The sequence below is a fragment of the Eschscholzia californica genome, unplaced genomic scaffold (genome assembly GCF_041429995.1).
Source record: "Eschscholzia californica isolate CP2 unplaced genomic scaffold, dmEscCali1.0.p SCAF_4, whole genome shotgun sequence".
NCBI lineage: Eukaryota > Viridiplantae > Streptophyta > Magnoliopsida > Ranunculales > Papaveraceae > Eschscholzia > Eschscholzia californica.
Genome location: NW_028238461.1, coordinates 40784631 through 40804505, shown reverse-complemented (window position 1 = coordinate 40804505; position 19875 = coordinate 40784631). Strand labels below are relative to the sequence as shown.

General features: G+C 35.4%; 1 pseudogene; it reads left to right on the top strand.

Moving 5' to 3' along the window:
- The first annotated feature begins 1713 nt into the window (after positions 1–1713).
- On the top strand, positions 1714–4823 carry LOC147544698 (putative inorganic phosphate transporter 1-7; annotated as a pseudogene).
- The last annotated feature ends 15052 nt before the right edge of the window (positions 4824–19875 follow it).

Genomic DNA, 19875 nt, shown 5'->3' with positions numbered 1-19875 from the left:
AGAAAAAAATAACAAATATAAAGCAAATAACAAGTTCGAGAAATTTCAGCCGGAATCAAATGCTTGAATTGGATATCATATCTGAAATTGGAAAAAAAAAACACCATGTATCAGTCAAATTATTAATGTATTTCGGTCTCTCGAGAGTCAATTTATATAACCCAACCCTTATATCCACGTGATAACTTCATCTACAATTATAAGAAAAAAATAACAAATATAAAACAAATAAAAAATTCATACGTAATTAAAGTGAAGTGACTAATCTGATTTTGTATAATCAAGTAATCGATTTCGATACTCACGTGCACTTGATTTCACTACACATTTTTAACAAAAGACTATATTGTAAATGATGAAAGACGTCTAAATAATATGCATAATTAAGAAAGGGGATTTGCCTCAGTCAATATTTTTCTTTTTTTTATTATATAGACTAGCTATAACCCGTGCCCACAGGGTACAGACACTTGTGCATAGCACATCAATAACATAGGATGTATGTTTTTGATGATTCTAATTCACTAGACAATAAATCACGACAAACCACATAAGATGTATGTGTAGAGTATGTTTGGATTTTCTTGTTCTCTATCATTTCTCGTAATAAAAGAGAGAGAAACAAACTCTACAAATACATTAAACAATAATTAATGGATGAAATTAAATAATACTCCATACATGTGTTTAGAGAATAGAAAATGTTAGAGAGAGAGAGAGAGAGAGTGCGCAAAAGCAAAACGGTACTGTTCTAGAGGGGGAAAGAAAAGTTCAAGAGAGAAAGAGAAAAGTTAGAGAATAGGGAAGAGTGCGTATAGGAAAATTATACGCCAGCCACTTTGTTGAGCCCAACCACACTGCAGGGGGCTGGTTCTTTACTGGAAACACCATATGAATATTTCTATGCGTTACTCCGACTCCAATATTACTTACACTGAGATTAAGGACATGAATAACAATAACAGTACATATATTACTTGTTTTTATGGGTGCCCTTATAAGAAGAATAAACTTCATCCCTGGAGTACTCTTAAAACCCTCATCCCAAATCCTAATTCTCTTTGGGTGGTTATAGGCAACCTCAATAGCATCCTGGACCCCAAGGAGAAGAAAGGGGAAACGAATATCTCTAACTCTCATATTCTATCCATCCAGCTCATTATCGAGCAGCTTGGAATGACAGATCTGGGATATCAAGGCAACCCTTTCACTTGGAGTAATAGGCAATTCTCGGGAAACCTTATACAAGAGGCTCGACAGGATCTAGTCAATGATAATTGGCTCCTTTGTTTCCCTAACTCTTGCCTCAGCCACTTAGAGGCAATAGGCTTGGATCACAATCCCATATATCTCTATAATCATAACCCTGACCACCTCCAACCGAAACCTTTCAAATTCATCCGGACTTGGATGTCTCACCCTGAGTGCCGTGATTTCATAGCTGATAAGTGGACCCATATTTCTCACAATCCCTCTGAGCACAATATTCAGTCTAATCTCTCTACTCTCAGTAAAGCACCTTTCTCATTGGAACAAGAATGTTTTCGACAATATCGATAAGCAAATCAAGGACACCATCTCTGCTCTTCAAAATAACATTAACAGAAGTGACTTTATCTCCCTTAACACCAGACTTGAGGAGTTGTACAGGTATCAAGAGGGCATACTTCAAGAAAGGGAATACTTCAAGCACGACAGGAACAGTACCTGATTATGGAAAGGGAGAGACGAGAACTCATGGCCACAACCAGTTCAAAGGGCAATACAGACGGGAATACTTCAAGCACGACAGGAACAGTACCTGATTATAGAACCAGCAGTCCCGTTTCTACTTCTACGAGAGGAAATTCATTTCTTGATTATCAAAGCAGCAACGCAAGTCCCTTCTCTCGAGGAAACATGCAGCAGCAACAGCAACCTGAAAACTCAGATACAGAGTTCTCAACAGTTCCTCTAACAACGCCAATCCACTCTTCCTCAGAATACGGTTCTCGAATGTCAAAGTATCTCCCTAGATACTAATGTTGTTCTGTAATTAATGGAAGTACAGAGAGTTTGTTTTCTATTTGTTGTAGATCTATGAAGTTTCTATTTTCTTTTTTGGGTCTCAATTCTTTCTTTGATTCTTTTATACAAGAGAGGAACTAATGATGTCTCATTGATTTATTATAGCATATCACTCTTCTTGATATGGCAGAAGATCACAAACAAATTTGATTCCTTTAATGTAGTAATATAGAGAATATAGATCACATTTTAATATATAGTATTTGGTTTCTTATTTTTGACTTTCGGCTTGGGGGTCATCTCTATCTCTCTATCTAGAGGTATTAACACCAGGGACAACATAATGAAGGTAGTAAATCAATAATCTTTCGGGTACTATAGAATTTACATACCTCAGCCCGTATGGTTTGACTCAGTCAGTTGGCTTGACCTATACACGTAGCCTACCTCTGTCGGCGGCAGGCGACTTAGAGAAGGATGACAGAATACTTAGAGAAGGATGGCAGAATGTACGTTTCTTTTTTACTTTCACTTGAACTGGGGGTGTAAACTAGGCTTCTGCTACTTTTCTTTTCATCTTCATCTTTTCTCATTTCACTTGGACAGGGGAAGGGGAGACCTGGTTTGTGTAGGATGCAAAATCTTAGCCATGATATCAATGTTTGGATAGAAAACGACTGTTTGGGTCAAAATATTTTATATAATGAGTAAAAAATCACTTAAAATTTTCAAATAGCTAAAGAGTGTAATTATAATATGTTTAATTGTTCTTAATGCTTGAAATAATATGTATAATTATCTTTTAGGTCATTTTAGAACTTTTTTATTCCAGAACTACCCATGAATTCTCTTCCTCCACTTTGCATTCTCTCTCTAGAAATTTTCAGCGAAGAACAATCACGACAATGGTCTCTGCAACTAACCGAGAATCCACAAAACCCCGAAGGATGATAGCTTTGATCACCTAAATGACAGGTCAAGATGGTTTATATCTAACTGAGTTCTCCCTCGAGAAAGTATATGAAGTTCATGGATCGATTCGAAGATCTTCGAATTTCAATACTAAAACGAATCAAATACAAAGTTATGAGAGAAAATTGAGAGAATTATTGATAATATATGATTAAAGTTACGAGAGAAGCCCCTGGTGTTGGTCTTGATGCTCCTCAAATTGGAGTTCCTTTGAAGGTCCTTTCTCATTTTCCTGTTTGTCTCTCTCTTTCTCTTAATAAACATCTCTATTTGATTACATTTCCATGTTATCTGTTTTTTGTTTCTCATTTTTGAGATGGGTTGAACTAAAATTGATGATTTCTGTGGGAGATTTTGAGCTCAATAGTTTAGTGTCTTAAGACTAGGTTCAAGTCTAACCTCATTTTGGGTTGGTTGAGGAAAAGCAAACAATGTAGCATAAGGTAGTTGAAGAAATTCCTCAATGAAGTGAATTTTGTGTTCACTAGTTCAAGTCACTAAAATATTTGGAAATTTTGTATTTGAGTAGTGTAGATTGTTGTTTGGTATAAAGTCGTTAACTTTGACCACCTACATTGATCCTTATAATTCTCTCGAAGCTCTACGTTGATTTAACAGACCCTTCTCTTCACCAACAATCCCGAATAGGTTTACAATCTTGCTGCTCAATCTCATGTTGTTTACCATTAGAGACCCCTGATTTCACCTCAATCTTCCCGAGATATTTAAGTAGTATTTCGATCCCTCTAGCTCGCCGGGATATTTAAGAAGTATTTAGGAAGGAAGTTGAAGAAGTTGATCAAGAGTCGGGATATTTAAGTAGTATTTAGAAAGGAAGTTGAAGAAGTTGATCAAGAGATTAGTCACGGCTGGAGAGACTTCAGAAGTGCTAAATGCACTTGATGTTGCAAAAACACAACTATACCATTTCACTACCATAGTTATTGCTGGTATGGGTTTTTTCAACGAACGCTTATGATCTCTTTAGCATTGCAATAGTCACAAACTTACTCGGATGAATCTACTACTACCAAGAAGGATCGAAACCTCCTGGTTCTTTACCACTAAATGTCAACTCTGTTGTTAATGGAGTTGCTCTTTGTGGCACTTTTGCTGGTCAGCTACTTCAGGTGGTTTAGTGCCAAATGGGGCGTAAACGAGTTTACGGGCTAACTCTGATGTTCATGATATTTTGTTCTATCACTTCTGGTTTATCTTCTCATAGTAATTTCTCATAGCAACGATCATGTCTGAATATGCTAACAAGAAAACTCGAGGCGCTTTCATTACTGCTGTTTTTTGCTATGCAAGGGTTTGGGATTTTGGCTGGTCGAGTCGTCTCGATTATAATTTCTTCTGTTTGTAAAGCTGTTTTTCCTTCCCTTGCTTATCAGTTTGACCCGGTTGGTTCGACCGTTCCTCAAGCTGGTTATGTGGAGAATCATTTTAATGTTTAGTGGTATTCCAGCTGCTTTAATGTATTATTGGCGTATGAAACTGCCCGAAACTGCATGATATACTGCTCTTGTAGCCAAAAATGCTAAACAGGCAGCTGTCGGTATGTCGAAAGTTTTATAAGTACAATTACAAGTACGAACAAGAAAAGTTTGATGAGAATATAATCATAATGGATCAAGGAAAGAATTCATTTGGGTTGTTTTCGATTCAATTTCTTAAGAGACATGGACTTAATTTTTTGGAACAACTAGTACTTGGTTCTTACTTGACATAGCTTTTTATAGTCAAGGTTTGTTTCAAAAGACTATATTTCAGAATATAGGATGGTCTCAAAATACAAATGTATGAGAAATGTAAGTTTATTCAAGGTGGACAGAAGGTGTTTGATGAATTTCTTATTAGAGATGCGATTTCGTGGACTTTAATTTTGGCTTGTTATATTAACTGTGGCTATCCAAGAGAAACTCTTATGATTTTTTTTGTCAAATGTGTTTGAAGGATCACACTCAATCCGCTGAAGGTGGTGGCAGTGGTGGTGGTGGAGTACCACTACTCCAGATTGAGGAAGAAAGAATGAAATTGTTGTCCGGATATGTAGCATTACCATAGTCTTTATTTTTTAGTTAAGGGTGGGGTTAGTTGGTATGGTGCTGGAGATGATTGTAATGGTGCAGAACTACGATTGTGCATTGATGATGGACCCAACAAACCGATTGTAATAAATTGTTGATTATAAATTGGAGTTTGAATTTTCTTCACGAAATCAAGTTTGCAAGATCTCCAACCCGAAATCACATATGCAATGTTTGCAAATCATGTTTGCAGACCACATTTTGCAAACACAGTTTGCAGTTTATATTATGCAAACACATGTTTGCAGTTTACATTATGTAAACACATGTTTGCAGATCAGATTTTTGCAAACACGTTTGCATAACAGATTTTTGCAAACACGTTTGCCGAACAGATTTTTGCAAACACGTTTGCATAACTGATTGTTGCAAACGCGTTTGCAGAAAAACGTAAAGGAAAAAACGGCGTTTTTTCTGGATTTTTTTTTTTGAAAAAAAGTATTGAAAGTGGATCTTGTTAGAAAGCTAATGGAAAATCATTTCTAAATATATAATTTTTATAGAAATCCGACATCTCAAACAAAAGTTATATCGATCTAAAGTTTAAAGAAAAGAAAAAAAAATTAGTTACACAAAATGACAAAAAGGGGTATTTTAATATTTGCACACTTTTTGACCTGAATAATAATTTTCAAATGTTTTGTGCTTTTTTACTCATTTTCAATATTATTTTGACCTTTCTACAAATTACCCCATGTTTGGATTTATCAACTTGTTCACCTTGTCCTGGGTTTCTTTCTTAATCTTCCGATTTTTCGGGAAAAAGAATAACATTTGTGTAGCCTCGACTACCTATTTGACTTTTATGATTATTTTCTTTCACAATCAATAATTTATGGAGATGTTCACTTAACTCTGAAATACTAGAGCAACAACTGAAAGACCTCAATCAGTAGAACTGTATAACTTTTACTATTGGTAAAATTAAAACTAAACCAGCCATGGTGAGTAGAATTAGGTAGCCTCAAGTTTCATGACTAGAAAAATATGTTTTTCTATCCACTTCATTCACAATATGTTGATATTTTGGAGCAACATTTTTTTTTGTTGAGAAACAACCTAACTTAGCACGTAACTTTCATGGTAGGGTTGGACAAATATCTTTTTCTATCCACTCAATATGAATGTGTTTTTAACCTCGTGCCCAAATTAAATACGAGATAGTTTTAATTGGAAAAAAGTGGAAGTGGTGAAAGAATGACAAGCAAAAAAGTTAAGGTTCATCCGGGTCCTTGCAACAAAAAAAAGAGGTTCATAAACAAAAAAAAAGAGGTTCATAAATTAGTGAAATGTTAGAGGAAACTGAATAAGAAAAGGCTGGGGTGAGTGAAGGTTCATAAATACTACTCCCTCCGTCCCATTTTGTTTGACCTTTTGGGAGATCCAACTTATTAAGGATTTTCATTTATTGCTACCTAACTAAATGTATTTTCCTATATCACCCATATTTACTTTAGAGTATTACAATGAAAACTACATTGGACCTAACGTAGAACCAATAGAATTTTTTTATTAGTATTAAAAGTAAGGGTAGATTGGGAAACATCAATAGAACTAGTAATAAATAAATCTTATTTAAAGTAAGTGGACAAACATTTTGGGACTTCCTTAAAAGGAATAACACCCAAACAAAATGGGACGGAGGGAGTAGATAGTTTTTCGTCAAGACTACCTTTGCTAACAAGAAGTTATTAATAAGATATCTATCAAGGAGAATAAGCTGTTAAGGGAAAAGTTGTTACAAGAGTCATGTGACTCGAAGCACCAGTGTAACCTATCCTTGACTTCAAACACTATTTTGAATCAGTTTGAGCATGAAAACACTCCTTGAATGACCTATATATATAATTTTTATCCGGTTGAGTTTGAGAACTTCATTACAAGTCAGATTGAGGCTTTGTCTACAAATTTGATTGTTTCTCCATCCCTGTAGCATAAGAAGAATTGGGCGAAAGTTTGGGGCCATGGGACAATTTGAGGACGTGCGAAATTTTAAGGGGGGCCTACACTTTGATATTTTTTTTTGTTAAAAGGCCTACACTTAGACTTCAAAATAAAATTTGAAACAATCAATTTTAAATAAGATATCACATTGTAGATAAATTCAAACAACAAAGCAAATGTAACAAAAAAATTGATGGAAAAAAATTAACATCTTAATAGCTTCATCATCTATTCATCTCTGATTCTCTGTAATTCTATGCGACTCTCTTTACTCAAAAGAATTTGTCTTGAATTTTTTGAAGCAAATTCGTTTATCAAACTTTATAATTGATCCTGCCCAAAGAGACACTTTGAGAACAAAACTAAACCCTATGATCTAACTTCTAAGTATGATTTAGTTTTTCTTCAAACATAGTCGTTCTCAATTGCGAGGCCAAAAAATTTTTATGTGTGGGGGCACTTTTTAGTTATAGTTAATACAAGAATTTCTAAGTATACGGTCAAGTAAGAATCAAAAAGCAAATTCTCAAAAAAAAATTAGTTATAGTTAAGATATTTCATGGTAATTTTGACATATAACAAGTTATCTCCTTAATTTACTCACCAATATCCCCGAACCAGATTCTCAGAAAATGTTAAAATAGAAAACAAAGAGAGGGACACAAAGAGATAATGGTGAAAATTAAGATGAAACGATGGGGGAGAAGACGAACAGGAAGTGATCGCAATGGAAGAAAGATGAAAATAAAGTTTTCTTCTAATAACACGTTAACTATGACAAATCTGACAAACGCATAGGAAAGACAATTTTGAATTCCAAAATATAAGTCACGGAAAAATCTGACAAAATTAAAATGTTGGGGGTTGTTTAGGAAATTTATCATCTCTACGAGGCTATTCTAATAAGTTGGTCATTTTGAGTAGTGGTGAAACTGAAGACCGTGAAGATCGGTGAAAATTGAACCCGACCACAAAAAAACGGACCAAAAAAACCCGGTCTATAATGGTCGGTCTTTTTTTTATTGACTTGGTCTTTAGGACCGGTTCAGTCCTTTTTCTAACAAGCCTGTGGGTCCCGCACTGGACCACATTAAATACTAGATATAATATCCACACAATTCATGGTAAAATTTTAAGGCCAGCGCTTTGGGGAAAGCTAAATAGTTTCCGGAGTGTGAAGACTTGGTCAAAAATTGGTCAATTTTGTTTGACAATTTTATTTAGGGAGAAAGCAACATAGCTTCTCCACCTCAGCTCTCTCTCTCTCCACCTCAGCTCTCTCTCTCCACCTCACCTCTTTATCTTCTCCGACGGCGACCATGAAAAAAAAATTTCACTCTCTCTCTAGAAACTCCGGCGAAGGGAAACCCCTTCGTCGGAGTTTCTAGAGAGAGAGAGAGAGAGTCAATTTTTTTTTTTCATGGTCGCCGGCCGGAAAATTTTCCGGCCGGCGACCTAATCGGAGAAGACAAAGAGGTGAGGTGGAGAAAGAGTGAGGTAAGGTGGAGTGTTTTTTTTATCTCTCGTTAAAATTTATTTCCCCGGAAATTTTCTAAAATTCTACATATTCCCTTTAAAATTTCACACCCCGGAAACTATTTAGCTTTCCCTAAGGCGCTGGCCAATTTTAATGGATAATTAAGTGTTATATCTTATAGTTGAATTTTTTTTGTTCTCAATTTTGCTTCTATACACTATTGAATGAAAGAAAAATGCCCAAAATTGTTGTTATTGGTGGATTATATTCATTTGATCTCTGATATTAGCCTCAATATAATATTCGATTGTTAATATTTCATGAAATAAAGTTTAAATTAGGTTTAAATCGAAAAACGAAAGACCGGTTTCTAGATGGGTGGTCTATTTTATTTTGAACGGATTTTTGGTCGGTTTTTTTACATATAAAAATCGGATTGTTGTAATATTTACCCGTTTAAATATGTCAAAAAACCGGTCCACCAGGACCGGTTTCACCCCTAATTTTGAGGAGGTCAAATTTGAGTTTGCCTATTAATAAGAACCAATTTAAGCCCAGCATGGTCTTCATAAGGTATTTTTTATAAGCATCCAAGTAGTAAAAATTCTAGAAAAAATGGTGTTGCATAGGCTCCTTGATCCAAATACCTTAATTATGTAACTCATACCTTTCACCACTTGAGCTAGGCAGAGATTTTGTTTGAAAGCTGGAAAAATACATATATAATAGGATGGTTAGTGCAGTATAACATAAATGAGCCACACTAAGGTTATGGGGCCACGTGCCCCCACGAATCCCTATGCGGGCTCGCCTTGGTCAATCTTAAGTATGATTTATAAAAAAAATTAGTCTGGAGAAGCTTCTTTGTACGAATGAAAGTCACTTGTACAATCAACAAAATTATATGCAATATTTATACCCATTGATGTAGCTTCTAAGTTGTAACCCACATTATGACAAACTGACAATATGTAGTACATTCAAATACAAAATAAACAATAAATAACATATATAAAGTCAAAAATAGTTGAAAGAGTACTTAGTTTTGTTTTAGTTTACAGAGTACCTTAGTGACAGTGAATTCGTAATTTGAAAATTGTGAAGAAGTAAAAGAATTTGTATTACTTATATATCTACTTTTGCATTTTATATTTTTGCCAAAATATTAATTACCATCGATTTCAATTTGTGATGACTAGAAGTAGAACTTTAGAAAGGGAAAGAAAAAAATTAGAGTTCAGATATGTATGAGATAAGGTATAACCCGTGTCTCCGGAACGAATAATATTATTAGACTAATTCTGTTTAATTTTTCGCATTTTCTCACATACGCACATTTCTGATGATTCAATCCATATAAAGCAATATTTATGGAAAAAATAATAATACCCTTAAAGACGACGTTGTTTTTTTAGAGTCTCAATCTGAATTTTTTTCGTCAGGTGAAATAGTCATTTCAGGTTGTTTCAACCAATAATAGGCTCATAGTAGAGACTTATTTTATGTCAGATTAAAAAAGGAGGGCAAAAATCTAAGGCCCAAAATTCGGGTCAAAATATCAAACCAAGCTCAATTCGGAATTATAACTTAAAAAACCGAAAATATGAAAAATACCATCTTAACCTTATAAGAGACTCACATCCCTCTTGTATCCCTCTACCCTTTTCCGCTCCTTTTGTTTTCAGCCAGATTTCGCGGAAATCGAGACCCAAAAGTACATGCAAAACTGAGGAAGAAGTGACGTTTAAACCCACTGCCATTTTCTCTCTCTTTATTACATGAGAAGCCCAAACGAAAACAGTAAACAATCTTTCTCACTCTACCGTATCTTCTACTTCTCTCTCTAGATCGACTGCTCTAAGCATCTCGACCTTCATTCACTCAAAACGAAGAGAGTTAACGTTTCAAACCATTGAATCACTTGATTTAAGAGACAAAAGTGCGTTTTTGAAATGAAAATCCGAATAGTTTGTTGAAAAAAATTTAGGGTTGTGACTTTCTGAAACATCTGTTCGTTTTTATATAAGAAACGTTAGGGTTCTTAAATTTTTTTTTTACAGATTGCAAGAGTAATATGTGGGGTTTCTTCTAAGTTAATCTTTGTTTGTTTTGTTTCAAAATCTAGTGTCTTGATTGTAACATTTTGGTTTTGTCTTAAACATTTAGGGGTTTGTTTCTAAATCTAGTGTTTTGATTGTCAATTTTTTAGGAAAACTCTTGATTATTATAGTCACGTTCTTCTTTAAGCATTTTCGGGATTCATGGTAAATCTAGGATTTTGGTAGTACCGTTTTGGTTTTGGTTTAAACATTTAGTGTTATGTTTTAAACATATAGGTTTTTTTTTTGATAAATGAAGACAATTTTTGGGGGTCATCTTTATTAACAGTCATGTTCTTTTCTAAACATTTAGGATTCTACTGCAATCATTTCATTTCATATCTAAACATTTGTTTATATGCAGACGTTTAAAGAAAAAAATGGGTAAATTATCGACAACAAAGAAAGGTTCTTCTTCACTAACCGCAGGGGAAGCGGTGACAAGAACTAGCCCCAGAAAGAGGGCTAGTGAAGAACAAACTCAACTGGATTCGAAAAAAGGCAAAACCAAAATGGTGGTAACAACCTCCACCACAGAGGTAATAACATTTGTTTGCACTAGTAAAATTGTTCAAAGCATTTTTAGTTTTAATATAAGCATTTTGTATAATGTTTCGGTAAAGAGGTTACGTGTCTTGATTTGGTATATAACAATTGTTTGAAAATTGTTTTCACTTGTAAAATTGTTTAAAGCATTTCTAGTTTTAATGTGACAATTCTGTGAAATGTTTGTGTAAAAAAATCAGGTGTTTTGGTAAAAAAAAAGTTGTTTGCAATAGTACAAGTGTTCAGAGCATTTTTTTTCTTACATAAACATGTTATATAATGTTTTGGTAAAGAGGTTAGGTGTCTTCAATTTGTAAATGACTTTCTTTTGTAAACTTTTCATAACACTTGTAAACACTATGGGGAACAAACTGACTAATGTTCAAGTCATTCGAAAAATTACCTAAGCATTTTGTAAAATGTTAGACTTCGTAACTATGTGTGTTTGCAAAAGCAGCAGTGACATAAGCATGTGTATAATGTTTTGGCATGAAAAAAGTTGTAAGGTTTGAACATAAACAAGGGTTACTTGCAACAAAAATATTTTCATAAGCATTTTTCATAATGTTGAGAGCACTCTATATTACTCCCTGTTCAGTTTTAGTAATGTTTACATGATAAGTTGTAGTGTTTGAGAAAGTGTGAAAATTAGCATACCTTATAACTATGTGTGTTGCAAAAGTGAGAGTGACATAAGGATTTTGTATAATGTTTTTTTGTTGAACTATCCTTACATTAATTAATATAAACATTATAACAATATTTATTAACTAAAATACAGGGAATATTACACCAAATTTTACTTTTATTCTTCTTTCTCGCTCATTTAGCTAGCTTGTCTGCATTCGAGTTGAGCTATCTTCTAGTGTAATTTAATTGAATTCCATCAAAATTTCTTCTCATTTCTCGAATTTTCCTGATGTGAATCAAGGATTGCCAGTGAACTGTATGCTTTCTATTCCGGATGTGCTTGATGAAATTCATGTTGTCGCTTTCTGTTATTATTGATTTGTGATTCTGTTCTTTAGCCCATTCCACGCCATATAAAATGGCCATTGCTTCACATTCCTCACTGTTTCTTGCCCTCGAGGTTTTCACTTGAGCTTCGATAAATTTCGAGTCTGCATTGTGAGCTATTAAACTGAGTCCCGTATTGGATGTTACATTCACAAAAGATGCATCAACATTAATCTTAATGAAATGTTCGGTAGGAGGTTGTCACTTATCAGTGGGTTTATGATTGATTTTCTCAGGTTTTTTGTTGGTTTTTGGGAATGTTTTTATCATTCTGACGATCGTATTAAGATCGTTTATCTCGTGCTGGAAACAATGATCACATCTTACTTTCCATAATATCCAAAGAATACTTGCAAAGTGGATATCATCACTAGTGTAACAATACTAGGGATTACCTTCCCATGAAAAGATCCAATCTGAGATGGATGTTATGTTCTCAGAGATAATATTAAAGTCAAACCATACATTTTTTGCCAGTGCACAGTGTAAAAGTGCATGTTCAATTGTTTCGACGTTCATACAATTTGGGCAAGTTGTGTTATTGTCAATGTATTTCCCTATTCTCTCTCTTACTAAGAGAGCTTTATTACAGATTTTCCAGATAAATATTTTAATACGCGGAACTGTCGGAAGAGACCAGATGAACTTCCAGTTCCGATGGTTAGGGTTTTGAGTGATATTATTAGTGCTAAGATGATGATACATGGATTTTACCGTGAAGTTACCTGATTCAGTTAACTTCCATTTGAGTTGATCATGCCCTTCGCTATTCACCGGTATAGCCTTGATAAGGTTTTGGGTCGTGGTGTCAAAGTTTACATTGAGAACATCATTATTCCAGGAGTTATTCGTAATAAGTTGGGCCGCCTTATTCAGATTAAAGTTATTCGTGTTCGGCACTGATCCATTGATTTCGGGGGTCCAATTATCTTCCCAAATGTTAATATCCTTACCTGACTGAACTTCCCACGTGGTTAATTCCTCGATAAGATTGTAATGCTATCTGATAGTTTTCCAGCTCCAAGAGTGATGCGGTTTAGTCGGACCCGGTTTAATAGTGTGGGGAAAGTATTTAGCTTTGAGAAGTTTTTCCCAAAGAGCTTCAGGTTCTGTTTTGAGTCTCCATGGCATTTAGAGAGCATGGCAGCGTTGTCAAGTTCCGACAAGTGGATTCCGAGTCCTCCTTGATTCTTCAGAAGACAGATATAAGACCATGCTTTGGTGCATATACCCTTCGATTTACCCCACCAGAAAGTCCGTTGAACGGATTATGCGTTTGCTGATACCTTTGGGGATAGCAAAGCACTGCATCTGATATCAGGGTACGGCTGCAGCGATGGTCGCTATGACCACCGTGCGACCTGCTTGGGAAAGAAAAGAGTGATTCCATTTGTTGAGCTTGTTGTTGATTTGATCCAGGATATCATTGAAAACTTTAGTCTTTTGGGCTCCGATAAAGAGTTGGGCACCCAGGTATTTTTCTGAAGTAGAAGCGTATTTGACTTTGAGAGTCCGCATAATGAGGCGCTTGAACTTCGGGTGTGATTTCTTGGAATAGAAGATGTTAAATTTGGTGTAGTTAATCATTTGTTCTGAGGTCTTGCAGAATTCTTGAAGGATCTTCTTAAGATTGTGGATCATGTACATGGCCTCCACCTTCCTATTTGCTTCTTCTTCCGGCTACTCAGTGGTTAGCATTTTTTATCACAATCTCCAAACGGGAAGAATGGTCGAAAGGGTGTCATGACCCAGAGCTATTCACTCATATATGACGGAGAGGATACACAAGCATTGGGAGGAATCGAGCAAAGCTTTGGGTTGTCTGCTTCTGCTTCTGTAAGTATTTCAAAACGATCACATTTGATAAAATGCAATTGACAGATTGTTATTTGTATTAAACATTATCTTAAATGTCTATGAAATTTTGGTGTTGCATGCACACCAGGACCCATGAGGACCTGGTGGAGGAGGTTGGGATTAGTCCTCGAATAACAAGGTGGTGGATTGAACCATTTTATTCTAGACTCGAAGCAGAATTGGAAATGTTGAAAGAGCAACAGGTAATTCCTTCAACATTTCTTAAAATGCTCTCAATGTTTTACAAGTGATTAGAGCGCTTGCACAGAAATTGTGATAAGTCTGATAAATGTTTGGAGGGGCATAACTAATTTTGAGGTCCACGAGATAGCATCACTTAGCATCCGTGTTTGCATCGACTTAAACCTCTCAATAAACCATGGATACTTCTCAAAAATGGGGATCCGTGCAACACGAGCACAGTGCAACACGAACACTTCACATATGAGCAGGAGGGAAGTCAACCTCTAGTTGGTAAATTACTTCTCAAACTAGAAGTATGTGGTCTACAAGAATGAATTTGTGTTTGCAACGATTATCTTGTCGAGCCAACCACTGATTACTTATGGATTACAACCGTCAATCCATATTGGAACTCAAGCCCCCGGTCCACTAGGTTGTCCAATATCACATTGACAAACCCGTGTTTGCATTCCCGCCTGTCGAGCCAACCAGTCTTAGTTCAATCCATTAACGGAACTCAAGATCATGGTTCACCAAGTTATCTAAATCACATCAGTAACTAGTGTTTGCAATCGACCCATATGTCGAGCCAACCATTCTTGGTTCCGACTAGTCTATGCTTTCTAGGTTAACAACCTAAAGCAATATATCACACACAACTATTGATAGCACTTATGTTCCAATATCATACATATAATCTCATGCAATCAAACGAGTCAAACATGATAAGTATTGGTTATAATATCACTATAACCTATTACGATGAGTGTACTTTTATAAATATGTCTAGAGATGCAAAATACTACATCTAATTGATCACAACCATCAATTATCAACATCAATCACATAAACACAAGTAATCCTTAGCATCTAGGCTAGTGTCCGGGTGTATTTATACTATATTTATATAATCTAAATAACCTAGGTTATTGTCCGGGTATTATGTACTCCATTAATATGACTATAATGGTCTAGGATTACTGTATTGTTGTTGGAAATAGTTTCTAATCATAATGGATATCTATTGTATTACTAATTGGTTCTAAGTTGATGATAACCTAGTAAACAATAATGGTTCAAAGTTATTATAGTCCAACTATTCAAAACTAGGTTAAAAATTGAAGAAGGCTATGTAAACCCTAGGGAAGAAGAAACCTACTTGATATGGAACACAAAGAAGAAGACCAAATCCCTAGCAAAACTCTTTGATCCTCCTTATCCTTCTTCTTCACTTTCTCTCTCTAAACCTTACTCTCTCTCTCTCTCTAAAACTATCTCACAGCTGGCGAGTGTAAAAGGTGAAGCAGGTGAAAGAAATAAAGGAATTGGGAAGGGGTTAAACGTTTTTACAGATTTACAAGGGTGTTGCTATCTGCACCCTTGTTTTTTTTGCTAACAACACCCTTGTTTTGTGAGGGTGTTACACTCTCCCTGTGAATGAGAAAATCTTATGAATTTGATTTGCAAAGAATCAAATCATGGATACTCTTTCGACTTTATGTAACAAAATTTCCAGAGTCCACAATAAATAACGGCTATAGTTCATTAGTTCTATGCTGCAACTAATAAAAAGAAAAACTAAACAAATTAGATTCGGATCCAAAACGATTAATCAAAATCCTCTCTAATTTGAAATATAAATTCAAGATAAAAGTTATTAAGTAAGCATACAAACCAGGGTTAAATAATGGCATAATTATTCACCTTAATTGATTGAACACTAAAATTTTGATTTCTACTCAAAACGAAATTAAACCCTATTTGAGGAATGTTCTGATTGTATGAAAATAAACCCAATCAAACCCATGGATATTAAATCTAGACCAGAAACAAAATTTCACAATGAAAAATGATGAACAAAATACCATATTTACCTTCAATGTTCTTCAATGTTGGAGTTTTATCCCATCATATAAAATATCCTTTCACAATAGATATAATTTCGGAGAACATCAAATCTGGCAATAGGATTAAGAAAAAAATAAAACTTACTAAATTAGGGTTTATGCTTTTCCGGATGTATGAAGATGAAGGAGGTAAAATGAATTCATGCTTCTTCCCTACAATTAACCTCAACTATTGCTCCACGAAGAGTGGTGATAGATTTTATCTCTCAAGATGAATCACCTAAGTTTGAAGGATGGAAAAGGCATGGGCAAGACGTTACTACGTTTTCTTTGATGCAAGAAAAGGAAAATGGAGGGTTTGTAACCGAATTAGGATATAATTGAAAGTGGTAACTGAAGGGACATTAGAGTGCACATCGACAGTCGGGTTTAATCTTGGAGAAGAGAATGGAGGGTTGGATCTAGGAAGAGGTTGTCCTACTTAGCAAGAAAGTGCATTAATTTTGTCACAGTCATCCGCATTTATTTTATCCTAGTCAGCTAGACCCCATTCTGTTTTGTTATATAGATTATATAGATATTGTACATAAATAATATTATAATTCAACAATAGAATAGTAAAAAGTTACAGAGAGGAGAAATTTAGAAAGAGAAACAACCTCTACAAATACATTAAAAATAATTAATGACCTGAAATTAAATAATATACATGTGTTTAGAGAATAGAAAATGTCAGAGACAGAGTGTGCAAAAGCGAAACCTTACTGTTTTTGAGGGGGGAAAGAAATGTTCAAGAAAGAAGTTAGAGAAAGGGAAAGAGTACAACAATACTCGCACACACCCATCCATTTCTTATCCTAATTAATTCTTTTGCAAGGACCGAACTAGAACTAAAGACCAAGGGGGGCAAATTAAAAAAGAAAGAGAGAAGTCTTAAAACTAAGCTTAAAATTTAACATATATGCTGTCTCAAGGTGTTAAACCGGAGGCACTTAGGTCATAACCACAGAATCTGACCAAAAAGGCTTCAGCACTTTGTTGGTATTTTTGGCATATTCTTTGGACTAATACTGTAATCTTTATGATTATGGTAGTACATCAAGTCACTACGGCTAGGTTGGGGGGCCATGGCCCCCTCGGGCCTAGCTGTAGTTCCGTCCCTGTTCTTTTGTACCTCTATTGGGTATTGACCGATACACAACTTTGGGCCCTGGATAAAGTGGGGGTCTGGTGAGACAAGAAAGAAATGTAGGTAGTAAATCAATATTGATTGATGTGAAATCCGATTACATAAGAAATGTAGACTCAATCTTTTTTTTTTATGAATAGATCCGATCACAACTTCAAGAATGGAATTCAAAGGGATCAAATAGGAAACGATGCTTTGAACAATAAACCCAATATTTATGCAGTTTTGTTGGACTCGGAGCTATTTTTGGCTCAAATCGACTCGTCAAACTATGAAACGGAATGCGCCATGGCGCTCGTCTCGTCGAGCTCTTCAATTTAGAGCAAAGAATTACTCGAATCCGATACCGGATGAATGAGAAATTCGAGTTTAAAGTTTGGATGAAAAATCGGTTAAGTTAGGGTCTAAAACGTCAAAAGGGACGAAGTTAGATTGGGGGCTATCTGGGCAAAGCGCGCACGTCCAGATATGGACGGCTGGCGTTCATTCCGCGGGAGTGCTCCAGATCTGACGGTGGGCGTTGAAGTCTTTCGGGACAACGTTGGGACGAAGCCATACGCGTTTGATCTGCAAGATCCAACGGCTGGCGTTCCACTCGCATCGGGCATGATGCGGGATCTTCCGAGATCTTCATCCAACGGCTCATTCTCTTGATCTGTTGGACGCACGTCGAGATTGATCTAAGGGTGCGCGTTCTTTCCGATATTTTGACCCAGATCCAACGGTCTATAACCCAACCGACTATATAACTGTTTCAGACTTCGTTTTAAGTCCTCAAAATGAAGAGATATGTCTCTTTGACCCAACAGACACTATGCACCCATTCAACTCCTATATAAACAACCCAAAACCTTTCCAATTCTCATTCCATTCATTCTCTTCTTCTTTTCTCTTCTAATTAGTATTCTGTGTGTCTGGAATACTGATTGGTAATTAATTCTAGTATATCTAGAAAAAAGGAAGAAATAAGTTTTTGAGTGAAGTTATAATCTAAAGTGTCTAGAAGATCCAAGTCCAGTCTTTTCTTCTCTTCTCTTCTAACAATTAGTATTGTGTGTGTTTGGAATACTAGTATCTCTAGAAAAGAAAGAAGTTTTGAGTGAACCTATCGCATCAGTCCAAGAGCTCATATTATTTACAAAGGTTCGTCCGCTTTCAGAATATAGAAGTACCATCTTAAAATTCTGAAAGGATAGTCGTTGTATCCCGAAGGCATACCCCCTAACGTTTGGTACTGTTACGGGGGTGTAAAATGTCTTAAGGAAAGAGAATTTATTCTCGCCTCGACTCCATTATCTTTTGTCTATCTCGGTAAATCCGAAAGAAGGAATTACTGATAAAGTCGGTATTCGCTTATCGTTTATCTCTCTATAACTTAGAGAAAGGAAGTTCCCTACTTCAATCTAGACTCCGGCTTAATCAAGACCAGGCAGAGTGAAAGTAAACTCAAACCATAACCAGAGGAACAATAGTTTTATATAATAGTTTATCTACTGGGACTTTTTCTCCAAATATCTTTGGAAATCTATCGGGCACTATAGACTTTACATACCTCAGCAACTATAGTTTGACCCAGTTGGCTGGCTTGACCTATACACGTAGTTCTTCCAAGACGCCTACCTCAGTCGGCTGCAGACTACTTAGAGAAGGATGACAGAATGTGCGTTTCTTTTTTACTTTCACTTGAACTGGGGGCGTAAACTTGGTTTCTGTTATTTTTCTTTTCATCTTTTCTCATTTCACTTAGACAGGGGAAGGGGAGACCTGGTTTGTGTAGGATGCAAAATCTTAACCATGATATCAATGTTTGGATTTGTCAACTTGTTCACCTTGTCCTAGGTTCTTTCTTAATCAGTTAATCTTCTTCCTATTTTCGAAAAACAACATTTGTATAAGGTTGACTACCTATTTGACTTTTATGATTATTTTCTTTCACAATCAATAATTTATAATGTTCATTGTTCACTTACCTCCGGAATACTAGACTACTAGAGCAACAACTGAAAAACCTCAAAGAGTTGGCCAGTTAGACAGAAGGTCAATTAGTATAGCTACTGGTAAAATTAAAAACAAACCAGCCATTGTGAGTAGTATTAGGTAGCCTCATTTTCATGACTAGAAAAATCAACAATAATTTGTTCATAGTTCATACCAATTTGATTTATAGCAACTTCTTTTTGTTGAGAAACAACCTAACTTTTTTTTTGGTGAAGAAGAAACAACCTAACTTAGCACCTAACTTTCATGGTAGGGTTGGACAAATATCTTTTTCCATCCACTTATACACAATATGAATGTACTTTTCACCCATGCCCAATATAAATACAATGTGGTTTTAACTCGCCTAAAGTGGAAGAGGTGAAATAATGACTAGCAAAAAAGTTAAGGTTCATAAAATTAGTAAAATGTTAGAGAAAACTGGATATATAAAGAATGGATGACCGAAGCTTCATAAACTCCAAACCTTCTTACCAACCTTTGTTAGACTATTAGTTTTCGTTAAGACACCCTCCAGTAACAAACTTTCTCATTTTATAGAAGTTTTTTGTTTTGTTGCATTTTATAGAAGTTATTAATAATATATCTTTCTGATTGTCTGTGTTTCTCAGTGACCACTTTTAGTGATGATTGAACCATTTCTTACATA